General features: G+C 45.3%; 1 protein-coding gene across 4 annotated transcripts in view; it reads left to right on the plus strand.

The window, feature by feature from the left end:
- The first annotated feature begins 13,078 nt into the window (after nt 1–13,078).
- The window catches only part of ST3GAL6 (ST3 beta-galactoside alpha-2,3-sialyltransferase 6), a 52,553-nt gene continuing 50,890 nt past the window's right edge, over nt 13,079–14,741 (plus strand). For 3 of the 4 annotated variants that reach the window (XM_079974059.1, XM_079974061.1, XM_079974062.1), the window contains exon 1: nt 13,108–13,249. The gene's annotated coding sequence lies outside the window, so the exon portion shown is untranslated. Of the gene's footprint in view, nt 13,250–14,741 lie in introns of all 4 variants that reach the window. The other variant, XM_079974060.1, reaches the window with a different exon arrangement.

Here is a 14,741-nt window from a genome sequence, read left to right on the forward strand (position 1 = left end):
GCTTTTAAGCAGGAACTGCCAGAACCCCACTCAGGGCTTGGCTGTAGTTCCTCAGAGGCTCCCAGAAGAAGTCCTCCTCAGGAGAAAGGCCATACTCAGATACAGCCCTTTACTAATGAAAATTAGTAAATAGGCGCTCCACCTGAGTATGAGGGGCCTGGGTTGCCTCTTGAGGCAGAGAACTATTTCTGGGCACCTCTTACTCTAAGATGGAGTTATCAGGTGGCAATTCTGGTAGTCTCTCCCTCAAGCCCAAGGTAGATCATTGGTATGGGCTGCTTCTGGAAGTCACTAGTTTCTGGAGAAGGAATTTTCCAGTGGGCAAAGGGGGTTAGGCATGATATCTACACTCTCTTCAGTTTTAATAACAATATGTTTGACACCACAGAATGTGGCTTTTAAATAGAAAGTGATGGTATTATGTAGATTTAGAAAAAATGCTGTCACAAATAGTACAATGTCACTCCAAGACAGATGGGGTTGTTTGAACAGCTGCCTAAAGGAGATAGGGTTTTCCATGAGTACGGTTTGTTGTTAGCACATTGCAGTTGTGTCTAGATGTTGCAATTTATGACCTTCATGAAAATCATGATAAGCTTCAGGGCCTATGCTTCCTTTTTGTTCTCTCAGCTACATTTAGGCATTCAAGATATATTTTTCAATTAAACTTTCAGAAGGCAACACAGCCTTTTCTAATCTTTTGCCCTGAAATCCACCATAGGGAAAAGCTTTTCACATAGTCTTACGTTAATAGTCCATAAATACAATGGCCTCAATTTTTTCAAAAGTTTGCAAATGTCACGGCTTGGCACATAGCATTTAAGTGTGTATATATATAATCACAGTCATAATCCTTAGGAATAAAGTGTGTATTGAGCTTGAATCATAAACTGGAGCAGTTCTCATGGAAAGAAAGGTGGAAAATTAAGTAACACACCGATGTATTTGTTCAAGTGTTGCTCACATAAGTTAACCAAAAAAAGCCACAGCTGTTGTATTATTTTTTGCATCTCCTTCCCTAATTGAAGGGGTAATGGAATAAAAACATGACTGAAAAGACGCTACCATGGGTGGCCTTACTTCTGAAGATGGAGGCAGCCCCAAAAGTCTTTGCTTGGAAGATCAACACAGAGCAAGTTCACATGGGGAAGTTACTGCAAAAGATACATAAATAAGTGGATCTGGAACAAAATGTTACAGTATATACCACCATCCAGTACACTAAGTCCTCTTGGCCAAGGCCCCAGACAGCTGGGAATACAATGTTCATGTTCAGGACTCTGGAGAGGAGGAGCTGTAACAAGTGTAAAGATAATAATAATAATTTATTATTTATACCCCAGCCAGTTACGAAAGAGGACACTTCCCGCACCTCCCCTGCTGTTCTATATAGACCTAGTGGCTCAGTCAGCCCCAAATTGACATAGACAGAGTGAAAGACAGTGTGCTATAGTGGTCAGAGTGCCTGGGAGACCAGGGTTCAAAATCCCCACTTGGCCATGAAGTTCTTTGGGAGACCTTGGGCTGCTCAGCCTAACCTACCTCACAGGGTTGTGTTTTTTTGGTGGGAGCGGTTGACTGAGGAGAGGGAGTACCATGTTAAGCCACCTTGAGCTCCTTGGGAAAACAGGTTGGTTATAAATGCAATAATTAAATAAAACAAATATATGTATTTATAATATTTAGGTATTGATAGGTGTGTGTGTGTTGGAGAGTGTGAAGGGGGGAAAGCCCATTTCAGTTTCTTTTCTCTTGAAGCATCCCTATACAGTGGTACTTCGGGTTACAGACACTTCAGGTTACATACGCTTCAGGTTGCAGACTCCGCTAACCCAGAAATATTACCTTGGCTTAAGAACTTTGCTTCAGGATGAGAACAGAAGTCGTGCTCTGGCAGTGCGGCGGCAAGCCCCATTAGCTAAAGTGGTGCTTCAGGTTAAGAACAGTTTCAGGTTAAGAACGGACTTCCGGAAGGTACCACTGTACTGTATCATCACCATTATTATTATTATTATTATTATTATTATTATTATTAATTAACTTGATATCATGCTCTTCCTCCCAAAGGAGCCCAGGGCAGCAAACAGAAGCGATAAAACAATTCCGATACAGAGACAGACTGGGCAAGATGTCTGCCTAAAAGGCTTGTTAAAATCCTCTTTTGGAAAGCTAATTTTATAGTGTGGTTGGGGACATTTTTTTACTTTGTAACTTCCACATATGCACACATGACTATAATCTCCCTCCAGGATGCCCAGTGGCGTAGCGTGGGTTGTCAGCACCCGGGGCAAGGCAAGTAATTTGCGCCCCCTAACCCGTGGATTTGCGCCCCTAACCCGTGGATTTGCGCACCCTAACCCTAACCCCCAGATGTTGCGCCCGGTGCGGCCGGCTCCCCCTGCACCCCCCACGCTACGCCACTGAGGATGCCTTCTGTGACCTGCTAGGGATGTGAGTAGGTTGATACTCTTTCCCTTCCCTTTCTATTTTGTTTTCTAATTCCACGTACAGCTAGTCGCTGGATCTTCCTTCAACCCTGCAATAGGACAGGATGCTTCACTCAACTGGGGCAAGCAGGCTAGCTTGGGGGGTGACACAGCAGTAGCCCATGGAGCAGACGCAGCTCTCTCCTCCAATACCTTTCTACCACTTGCTCATGGGTTTTCTTGCCTGCTGCTCACCACCCACTGAGACAAATGCTGCAATGCTGCATCAGCGCCAGCATGGGCATGGGCATGCATGATGCACCCTGGAGTCCCATCGCTTGAGCTGGCTGCTTCTTTGACACTTTGCTCATTCTGGAACCTTTCCCAATGGCGCTGTCTGTGATGCATTGGGAGAAAGAGAGGTGAAATGTACAAGGCAACCCATAAGTTGTTAAGGTTTGCTGTTGCCTCCCTAGGGGAGTGGGAATGGCTCTGGAGGAATGGCAAGGTTGGTTGGGTAGCTGATGCTATGTGTTTACTTTATGGCTGGGCAGGTACAATCAGATTTCTTCAGAAGCCTGTTTACGGTCTGTATTTCCTCCTCTGCCATGCATTGGATTGAGAAAACCATAGATCTGACGCAGCATAAACAAAGTCCCATTCTTTTGCAAACATTCTGAAATCTCTGAAGCAAAACCAAAGAGTGTTGCTACTCATAATCTCTTCTGGTATATGGTGCCTTCCAGAACTGTAGTGTCGACTAGTTAACTGATTTTTCTTTTCTTGCTTGTAAAGATTTTCTATTTCACTTTATAATATATGTAAAATGGAGAACTGTTGGTTTCTGCTCTCTTCACTGTGCAGCGAAAGGCTTGTCACAAGACAATGTTTACATTCCACAGACAGCATTGCTGTTGTGTTTTCCCACGGGAAAGGGAGACTGGATGTGACGTACACTGGTTTCCTGTTTTTCACTGTTCACACAGTGTGATTCTCTCCGTGCTTCAGAGGAGAGAGGATGCATTTTCTGCTCCGGCAGAGGCAAAATGTTTTTCTGTAATCTACCAGCTTTGAAATGTAAATAAAGCAATTTAGAGTATGTGCACGTATTCCTCATCATTCCGCTGTGCACTGGATACTGCTAATCAACAAGAACAACTATAACAACAGATGAAAAACAAAACGATAAAACAGGCATGCGGAATGAGTGCGGTTGTGCATGGGTTAAAATAACAAAATCCAAGTAAAGACTATTAATGTTATCAGATCTAATTCCAGATTTGCCAGGCTAGCGATGAGGGTTATCTTGAAAATGATGGTTCCACTGTATATTTCATAAAAGAATGCTGAATCGCATAAAAAGATTCAGGAAGTTGTAGTCGAAATATCAAATTATGTGTAGTTTCTTGGGAAGGAGGAGGGTTTGGCTTTCATCTCATTCATTAAATTCCTTTCATACTTGTTCTATTTCTTTGGAGCTGTGGGAGTTGGAAAACTTCCTCAATGTGTCAGCGTATATTATTGAACTTCCTGTTTGTGCAGGAAGTCAAAGGAACAGTGCTCTGGTACTATGAAGGTGGCCAAGACTGGCCTCGCCTTGATCAAAAGATGGAATGTTTGTAATGATAGCATGGAATGTTTTGCTGTCCTTGTGTGTGTGACTCTTCTGTCTCTTCTCCCTTTCAACTTGAGCCAAGTCTCACTCCTGGTCCTTCCACCATCTTATCTGCCACTTTCATATGGGCACAATTTTTGGCTGTCAGACGGGGAGATACTAGACAGGTAATTCAAATGGAATAGAATTACCAGTGCTCAGATATCTGCACTAGTTGCCAATTTGCTAGGGAGGCAAATTAAAAGTGTTACTATTCATATGTCAAGACCTTAGCAACTTGGGACCAGATTACCTGCAAGGTTGCCTTATTCCATATATGCCCACTAGACCCCTTTGATCTGTGCAACTGGCCCTGCAGAATACCCCTTCTGCATTTGTAAGAAATCAATCTTTTAGTGTGGCAGCATCTACACTCTGAAACTTCCTGTCTTATTGGCATGAGGCACCTTCACTGTACTCTTTTCGGTGCCTGTTAAAAACATTTTTGTTTTAACCAGAAGCTTTCTTACTAGGAATTATAGGTGAAGAAATACCAAAGGAGCAGAAAAGACTTTTTATGTATGCAACGGCAGCTGCGAGAATGCTTCTCTACTCCCAGAGATGGAATGCTTCTCTATGCCCAGAGACGGAAGGAAGACATTGTTCCAACCAGGGAGGAATGGACAATTAAAATGATGGAATATGCTGAAATGGCACAAATGACTGGGGGAATCAGAAATTAAGAGGATGACATTTAATAAGGAATGGAAAAAATACATAGACTATCTTGAAGAACACTGTAAACATTTAAACTCGTTAGCAGGATTGACCTAACACTAGTAATGGAAGAATTTGAAGGTTAAAATTTCGACACATACAAAACATAGATAAATGTTATAAGATGCAGTATAAAAAAGATTTATAATGGAAACCGGGGGGCAGGGGCGGAGGGAGGTCTGAGGATTCAGGGAATCCTTATACGTAGAAAATTATTTTTCTGAATGGAAAAGATATTTGTAAACACCAATTTTTTCTGTTAAAAAACATTTTTGTTGAATGGAGATCTATGTTTTAATCTGTTTTTAGCTTACTGCTGATTGAATGTTTCAAGAGTTGTTTTATAGCTTTTACTGAGAACTCTGCTGAGAACTCTATTCTCTTTGTAAACCACATTGAGATGTTGTTTTACAATCAAGCGGTGTATACAATTTACGAAGCAAACAAACAAACTGCATATACCACCTGAAGCATTTTGGGGGAAGTAGCTTAGGAGGATACAAAAATGAAAAATAAATTATTAGAGGATGGGGGAGTACCATACAGATGTTCCCTAAATGTACTCAGAATAAGAACAGGATCAACACAGGGTGGTTGTGTGCCCTGCTTTCTAGATGACAGTGTCCTTTTTGAAGTGGTCTGGTTCAAGTCCAGTTCGTGGATAAAGAAGCATCAGGAGGGAGAGCAGGAGGGGGCCTTGCTGCTGCCCATCAACAGTTAACACCTGCATAGCAGACAAATGGATCACCTGGTTATAGTCTTCCTCACTCTGGCACTGTATGTCTATTTAAATACAGTGGTGCCCCGCAAGACGAACGCCTCGCAAGACGGAAAACCCGCTAGACGAAAGGGTTTTCCGTTTTGGAGGCGCTTCGCAAAACAAATTTCCCTATGGGCTTGCTTCACAAGACGAAAATGTCTTGCGAGTTCCTGCGGGTTTTTTTTCCTCCCCCCCCCTTTTCCTAAGCCCTAAGCCGCTTATCAGCTGATCCGCTGATAAGCCGCTTATCAGCTGATCCGCTGATAAGCCGCTTATCAGCTGATCCGCTAAAAGCCGCTAAACTGCTAATAGCGCTAATCCGCTAAGCTGTCAATGGGCTTGCTTTGCAAGACGAAAAAACCGCTATACGAAGAGCCTCACGGAACGGATTAATTTCGTCTTGTGAGGCACCACTGTAATAGCACTTATCTAAGTTTGCATCCATACATATAAAACAGGAAATCTAATGCAAAGTTCCCATATGAAAATTTTATGCACACTGGTAACCCCTTTTGTGGCCTGCCCCTGCTCCTTAGCAATATATTAAATAAACATTTTAATAGTAGCTTTGAAGAGTGAGTTCAGTTATGTTTATTGTGCATGCAAATATAATTTCCATTAACAGAGCTGATGGCGTCTAGTAGTGCAGGGTATGGCTGGTGACATATTGGCGGGGGGGGGGAAGGGACAGGAGCAGTATATGGCTACGTTTCTCTTTCTCACCTGAAATAATGTTGCAAGAAATCAACGATAAGATTGTCATTGCCGTTGCAGCAACAGAATGTGCTCTGGAGATCTTGTACCTGCCAACTTCTACTTCTTTAATATGCTTTAGTATTACTGTTTGCTGTATGGCCTACAGCTATATTCTCACAAAAGCAAGGAACTGGATATAAAACACTCCAGTCCAGAAACTACACAGAAAAAGGGGTAGGGTTTGTAGGGACACTATAATTCTTGCAAACCTGCTGTGATGGCTTAAAGTCTAACCCTCCAGCACTGCAAACATTAACCACATCAACTATAAAGAGGTCCAGACCTTGCAGTCAGAGAACAAATAATATGTAGCAGGAATAAATGAAATAATCCATGAAAACCTTTTTAAAACACTTATCTATCTTCTATCTATTTATCTTACAGGTGAACAACCAACCAAACAGAACAGAACAGTAACACAATAACACTTATGCCTTTCAGAATGTTGAAATAATATTGGATATTATTATTCTCCAGAGATACGTATGTCATCAGTCATGGGGATAGACTTTTATTATCAAAAGTCACTTTTCCAAGATTTCTTGTGTTTGAGGTGGTGTCAGGTCTTGTCCTTTCTTCATGGTTCTTAATTTGTAGGTCAATTTTTCCACGAATAATATGTGAATTCATGATGGTAAGAAGACTCCTCCAGGGATCAGTCCAACGGTCCAACTAATCCCGTGCCCTGTATTCACATAGTAACCAGCCAGTTATCTATGGGAACCCCATATGCAAAGCTGAAGAACAATAGCTCTCTCTTGCTGTTCCCCAGCAACAGATCCTCACATGCATGAGGCCCTGGATTCTGGAGGTGGTTGATAACCATCATAGCTACAACCAATTAATAACGTAATGTTTGTGTTGTAGCTGAACGGAAAAAATGAGGCTCGGGGAAATTAAACAATGCATCAACTCATTTGAAAGGAGACATAATGATTAACAAGGGTTTAAGAATCACAGTGTGTCCAGCTTTGGGGGAGTCCCCTGACATTTCAGAATACAGTGTTTGATGGTCACAGAATATGAACCCAAACACATAAGCAAGGGGCAGAGTATGATCGTGATTCACAAAATTTATTATTTATACCCTGCCCATCTGGCTGAGTTTCCCCAGCCACTCTGGGCGGCTCACAGCATATATCAGAACATACTGAAACATCATACATTTAAAAACTTCCTGATACAGAGCTGCATTCAGATGTCTTCTAAAAGTCAGATAGTTTTTTATTTCCTTGACTTCTTTAAGGGAAGGCGCTACACAGGGAGAGCGCCACTACAGAGAAGGCCCTCAAGGTGTAACCTTAAAGTTTACAAGCTAAATAGATACAAGACAGACATTTATCTTTATCACTCTCTTATCTGCATGTACATGTAACACTATAAACACATTGACTTACATAAACACTTGGTTTATGGCAGACAATCCTGACCACACCTCATAAAAAGAAGCAAAGGTCCATCTGCTCCACCATCCTGTTTTTCACAGGGGTTAACCAATTGCTTCCAGAAAGCCCACAAGCAGATGAAAATAGCAAGAGCCATCCCCTGCTTTTCAGCTACCAAAGAAGAACACTACCTTGGAACCAGAAAGTTAATACCCACTGACAGGCTTATCTCCATATTCTTCTCTAATGCCACCTTATCACCGTCAAAATTGATGGTCATCACCACATTATGTGGCAGTGAGTCAGGTAAGTTAATTATAACCTTTGAGGAAATAGCCCACAGTTCTGCAAACAGAATGGTTGCATTTGGGCACAATGCTAAACGATGGTTTTGCATTATGTGAATTAGCAGTAGGCTCATCAGCCCCCCTCTGGCACAGCCCCCAAGAGATCAGAAACCATACTCTGCTGCCTTCCAACTTCCCTCCTCAGCTAGTATCAGGCACTGAAAGCCCTGAGAATGGTGATCCCTGTGGAGTTTAAGATATCCCAAATATCTGAAGATGTGCCTTCTCTCTTGCCAACCTGTCAAGGTATTTAAATGCTGTGGGTTAAAGCCTCAGCGCCTAGGGCTTGCCGATCGAAAGGTCGGCGGTTCGAATCCCTGCGGCGGGGTGCGCTCCCGCTGCTCGGTCCCAGCGCCTGCCAACTGTGATAGGTGAAGGTAAAGGGACCCTTTAGCTCCAGTTGTGGCCAACTCTGGGGTTGAGGCACTCATCTCACTTTATGGGCCAAGGGAGCCAGCGTACAGCTTCCGGTTCATGTGGCCAGCATGACTAAGCCGCTTTTGGTGAACCAGAGCAGCGCACGGAAACGCTGTTTACCTTCCCGCCGGAGCGGTACCTATATATCTACTTGCATTTTGACATGCTTTCGAACTGCTAGGTTGGCAGGAGCAGGGACCAAGCAACGGGAGCTCACCCCGTCGCGGGGATTCAAACTGTCAGAGGCTTGATGCTGTCTAGCCTGCATAGATAAGACTCCGGGCTCCCAGCCAGTTCCAAACTATTTGATTTATTTGACAAAGTTCAAACGTACATCTCCAGCGTTTCAATTAGTGTCCTTCCCGTTGTTGCGCAGTTGCCGCCTCTAATCTTTCTTCTTCCTTTTCCGTACCCAGCATGCAAGTCTGCGGAAACTCCTCCCCTGACTTCCTCTGTTTACAGAATGACTTGTACTAGGCTCATCCTCCTCCCCCTCTACGTCAGACCCACTGTCAGACCACAGGCTGCTGATAATCTCTTTAGGCTCTCTATAACTGCTGGTTTCTGTCCTTTCATCTTTTCCCGTTTGCCTCTCCCTGACACAAACCACTGACCTTCTGATCGGCAAGTCCTAGGCTCTGTGGTTTAACCCATAGCACCACCTGCGTCCCACTGTAAATCCTCCAATGTGGGCTGCACAATGAAAACCTTACATTTTTATGTATATAGAAAGGTTGTATGCAAAATTATTTGTATCTTGGCTTTTCTACCAAATGAAGCTCAAGGTGGCAAAAAACTATAATGCAAATACTATAAAATATAAGAAAATAGGATAAAACAGGAAGAAAATACATTTAAAAAAAACAAAAAAACCCAAGGTAGCTAAAATAGCAATAAAAACTACAAAACCAATTATGACATATTCATAAGTCAGCTTATGACTTATATTTGCCTTCTTGTGGAAGTTTATCAGAGAAGGATCTAGCCAGGTCTTATTTGGCAAGGAGTTCCACAGAACAGGGGCATCCACTGAGAAGGCCCTCCCTCAAGTTCCTGCCAAATGTTCTTCAAATGTTGGCAGCTCAGAGAAAAGGGCCTCTCCCTTAAAATTAGACAGGCTCATAGGGAAGAATATGAGTTCCAATAAGGTAAAATTGGGGCACTAGAAGGCAGACTTTCAGGCTGAAGTGGTAGTGTTATATAAAAGAGAATACACAATATATCAAAATCTTGGAAACAGGATGTGTCACATTTCTGACAATCACATTTAATCTGCCCATTATGATTAAAGCTATCAGCAATCTTATTTAATCTGCTCACTATGAGAAGTATTGCAGTTATGTGCAGGGTGTTGGACAGGGGTCAGCAAACTTTTTCAGCAGGGGGCTGGTCCACTGTCCCTCAGACCTTGTGGGGGGCTGGACTATATTTTTTGGGGGGGAGGAATGAACAAATTCCTGTGCCCCACAAATAACCCAGAGATGCATTTTAAATAAAAGCACACATTCTGCTCACGTAAAAACACCAGGTAGGCCCCACAAATAACCCAGAGATGTATTTTAAATAAAAGGACTCATTCTACTCATGTAAAAACACGCTGATTCCCGGACTGTCCGCAGGCCGGATTAAGAAGGTGATTGGGCCCGGGCCTTAGTTTGCCTACCCATGAACTAGATGGTCCTCAGGGTCCCATCCAACACTACAGTTCTATGATTCTGAGAGTGGAAACAAGTTTGATCCTAAACCAAAAGTAAAGGTAATACTAGCCTGCAACTCCTCGTTATAATGGCAAAGTACAGTGAAACATAGATCTAGGATGCAGCCAAAAATAATTCATGGAAAAGTACACACTTAAGATTTCTCTCAGATACTGATGTGTCACTCAAGTTCCTCTTATTTGGAGTTTCGAGACTATTTTTCAAAGTGTGTTGACACAAACCTAGCAAAACTAGTGCAGATTCTCTGGTGAATATGTCATCTTGTAATGCAATACCAGTGTTTTATGATGCACAGGACAGCATTCTGCAGTTTTGCTTTGAATTGCACAATCCAAGAGTAAAAGGCAGCATGCCCCAAGTGTCTTTTCTTTACCTTGGGGAAAGGGGTGATTCTTTCTGCAACAGTTCAGCTCCTGAGTTGAAGGTATGATAATGGATTCTAATCTTGGCTTTTCGGTCTACCCAACATGCATTGATCATAAGTTTTCTGTAGGTGTTGAATGGCCTTTACATAACTAAAATCATAGTGGAAAACAAACATATTGGAGTTTCAACTAATAGGGGCTTCGTGGGCAGGGAGACTTTTGTTTCACATGCCCTTTACAGAAAATACAAAGTTAACTTGTGTCAGAAATGTAGATATCTTTCCTTTTTTTATGGGTAGTGGTGGCCCTCAGAGACATTAAATCATTGTAGCAGCTTACAACTTATTAGCTCCCACCCAGTGAAGTAAATAATAATTTTCCTGCAGGATAACTCTCACACATTCTCACAGTCACAGGACAGAAACTTCCCCTCAGCATATCAGCTGAGGATGGAATTATCACCCCTCCCTGCTTATCAAATCATTGATCTGATGACTGGAGAGGGGGAAATTTCTATGATTCTATAGAGCTGTTGGACAGTGGAATTTGCTGCCAAGGAGTGTGGTGGAGTCTCCTTCTTTGGAGGTCTTTAAGCAGAGGCTTGACAACCATATGTCAGGAGTGCTCTGATGGTGTTTCCTGCTTGGCAGGGGGTTGGACTCGATGGCCCTTGTGGTCTCTTCCAACTCTATGATTCTATGATTCTATAAATTTGCATCTCTAAAGCACTCTGTGCCCACTTTATTTATTTATTCATCTTAATGGATGCCACCACTACCAAACTGGTAAAATCTTGGGGAATAAAAAAGAAAAGGCTTATGGGAGGGGCTGAACCAGACCCTCAGTTTGGGTGTTTTCTAAGAATATCAGATTGCTTTACCACAAGCCCACTTTTGAGAATGCAGGAAGGAAGGAAAGACATCTGGTTCTGTCAGAAGAGCTTCTGCAAGAACAGGGCAAATAATGCTTTTTAGCAAACAGTATCCCAACGTACAGTAAAATTAAGTTATGCAGGCAATAGCGGACTCTCATACACTGCCCTCCCCATCAACTAAAACAACAGAAATACTTAACTAACTGACCAATCATGTCGGTACTGCGCCCCCCAACAAAAATCCTGGCTTTATGCCTATGGGACTCCTGTGCTTGACAGAAATTAGGAATGCCTTCTTCATCACCCTGTTTGTCTTTCAGACAGGTTTGTCCTAGGTTTTAATTCAGACTGCGTTCAGTGGGGCTTACTCCCTAGTAAGTTTGTACAACATCACCGCCTCAGACAGCCTTTACCTGAGAGTAAGTCCTATAGAAAAGAACTTCTGAGTATATTTGACTGTGCTGTTTACCTCCCATTCTGTCCTTCCGCAGAGAGAGGTCAAACAGAGAGGGAAGCTGGAGTTTGGACTCTGGTGTAAAAAAAGAGAGAAATGTTTCGCTTCCAGTCTAGAATCCACTTCTTCCCAATGTGCTGGTTTCCCCCTTTCCCAGAAGCCAAACAGGAGATGGAAACTCTGGGCTATCCTCACAACAACAACAACAACAGCTCCTCCTGCCTTGTGGGAAGCCCCCCATGCAGAAAACACGTGTGAAAGAGCTGCCAGCAAACAGGCCCTAACAACCACATTACCAACACAGGAAAGAGGGCCTTAGGTGTTCACTCCCAAGCAGAAACACTGAAATTAATGAAAGAACGTGCTGCCTTAGGTGCATTAAATGTCAAGAGGTCTGCTAAGAGCAAAAATAAAACACCACCCATCAGGGGTGCCAACCTGAATAAAATGGAGGAGGCAGGTAAGCCCTACTCTGCATAATCAATCACAAGACGCGATGCACGGACACTATTTGAATGGCAATGCCCATCAACTTTGGGGGTGGACGCCTCAAATATTTCACTGGGGTAGGGGTGGGCGAAGGGACCTCGGCCCCTAGGAGTCCACTTCCTCTTTAAGGGAATGTGTCCTCCCGGCCCAAAGCGCCCTAACCTTTTAACCTTCGAATAAAGTCACCAGGTTGGCGCAGGAGGTTTCCCTTCCTGGGAGTCTTCAAGGTGGGGAGGCTCAGCCCGGCTCTAGCTTTCCTGCCTGGAGCAGGGGGCCAGGCTCACCCAGGCCTGCAAGGCCCCCTCCAATACTCAGCAATATCGGGGGCTGGCTTGTGGCAGGCGGAAGCCCTCCGAGACCTCGCTCGGGCGGCGTCCCCTAGAGCGCAGCTGACTGGTCCAGCTGCCCCGTCTCCTCGCCAGCCTCTGAACTTTCCCTTGTGCGCGGAGGAGGGGCCGGGCTCGCCCCGCGACCTGCAGGGCTTCCCTCTCCTCGAGTGGGCAGGCCGTTGGCGGCGGCTGCAGCGGGCGGAGCCTCTTTCTCCTCCTGCCGCGGACTCCCTCGCCTTCTCGGACTTCTTGCTCGCAGCCGAGGCGCGGCGCAGCGCCGTCTTAGCTCCAGGCTCTGTCCGTCCGTCCGTCCCTCCCACCGTCCGTCCGTCTCTCTCCTCCCTCTCTCCGCCACGGCCTCCTGCCCAGATGAGGCTCCGTCCCTTCGCGCTAAAGACCCGCCGGAGCGACGGGAGGGCCGAAGAGTGAGGCAGCAAGGAGCCGCCGCCGGGAAGCACAGGCTGCTGGGAGCCCAAGGCGGGAAAGCCCCGGCGCTGCAGCGCAAGCGGCTCCAGCCACGCTGGAGGTTAGCGAAAGAGCAGCAGCCCGCCGGGCGCGGTAAGGAAAAGCGAACGTCTGTGGAGAGGAGGGGCCGCCGGACGCTGCCAAGATCTCCGCAGCTGCCTGGCTGTTAGGACGCTGGCGCCTTCCCCACCTCTGAGGGAGGAAAGGGGCCAGCCTGGGCGAGTTGAACGAGGTCGCTTGCGAGGCGACCCTTCTTCTCTCTGCGCTCCAGTCTGTTGCAGAAATGGGGGTGGGATGCAAGGCTTTGTGCGGAAGGATTGCTGGTACCAAGGGCGACACTCCGCGCAAATCCCTGGGCTCACGTGGAGCGGGTTATTTCTTTCCCACCTGGATGTAGCTGGGGGGGGGGGGGGCGGGATCTCTGCGTACGAAGGCAAAGGGAAAGTGGGTATGTCCTGCAAGCCTTGAAGGCTTTCCCACCTCAGGCTTGGAGCGAGGCAGCGCGTGGCTGCACGAGGCGCGGCGGGTTTCGAGAGGAGCTTGGCGCTGCGGTGTCAAACTTTTTAGGACGCGCGAGAAAAGTGCCCCCCCGGGCATCCGCGCGGGTTTCGGGGTCCTGCCTTTGTCTCTCCCCGACCTCCCCCCTCCCAATGTGGCGTACAGTTTGGGAGCGAGGCAGACGGAGAAAGCGCTTTCTTCCTTTCAAACTTCCCCTCGCATCGGCGAGAGACGCAGCCCGCGCTTTCCTGGGGAGGAATCCTGCAGCGATCACAGATCTCGGGGCTTCTCTCCTCGTGCTTTTTCAAAGCCGGAGGGAAAACCTTTCCCGGTTTCCATGCCTCCCTGTCCCTCCTGCCTCCCGTGCTTCCAGGAAAAAAGGCGAAAAGTTTAAGGCCTCGGAGTGAAACGAGATCTGCTGAGAGGCGTGACTTCCTCCCTCTCGGTGCTGTCAGCAAGCAGCCGAAAAGGGCCGACGTGGTAGAGAGCGGCTGCAGCAGCAGCAGCAGCAGCAGCAGCAGCAGCAGCAGCAGCATCGCTCCTTGAAAAGGTTAAATGCAGACAGGCAGTGGTGGCCCAGTCTTCCCTTCCCTCACTAGCCCGCCCCCTCAATCGTTGTGGCTTATAATTTTCTCTGTCTCACTTTTCTTCCTACGCTCTTAAAAACATTTATTCGGTTTTGGTCCTGGTGAGGTGAGTCTGCGCAAACAGTTTAAAGAGATGTCTGGGCCCTTTGATTTTTTTTCCACGGTGAAAGTTAGGCAAGTTTAAACAAGAGCAGCCTTCACCTCTTGTGACTTTTTCCCCCAAGTACCTTGCGCCTATTATGTGTTGGTTTATGTGTGCAGCCAAAAGGTTTAACTATATTGTACCATTCCCACTCTCTACAAACATTTGTCTTTCCACAAATCCAGACTTCCCAAATGGTAAAATTCTGAATTTTATTGAGGTCAAGACTTTGGCCCTAGTGATGTTAATTGCCTTTATGTTTTACAACCAATATCAACCATAAATATACTTGGGTGATATCCAACCAATGTATACTCAAGACTAGATCCATTGAAATCAGCAAGCTTAAATCCACTGA

Source organism: Podarcis cretensis (assembly GCF_951804945.1).
Source record: "Podarcis cretensis genome assembly, chromosome: 4".
Lineage (NCBI taxonomy): Eukaryota > Metazoa > Chordata > Lepidosauria > Squamata > Lacertidae > Podarcis > Podarcis cretensis.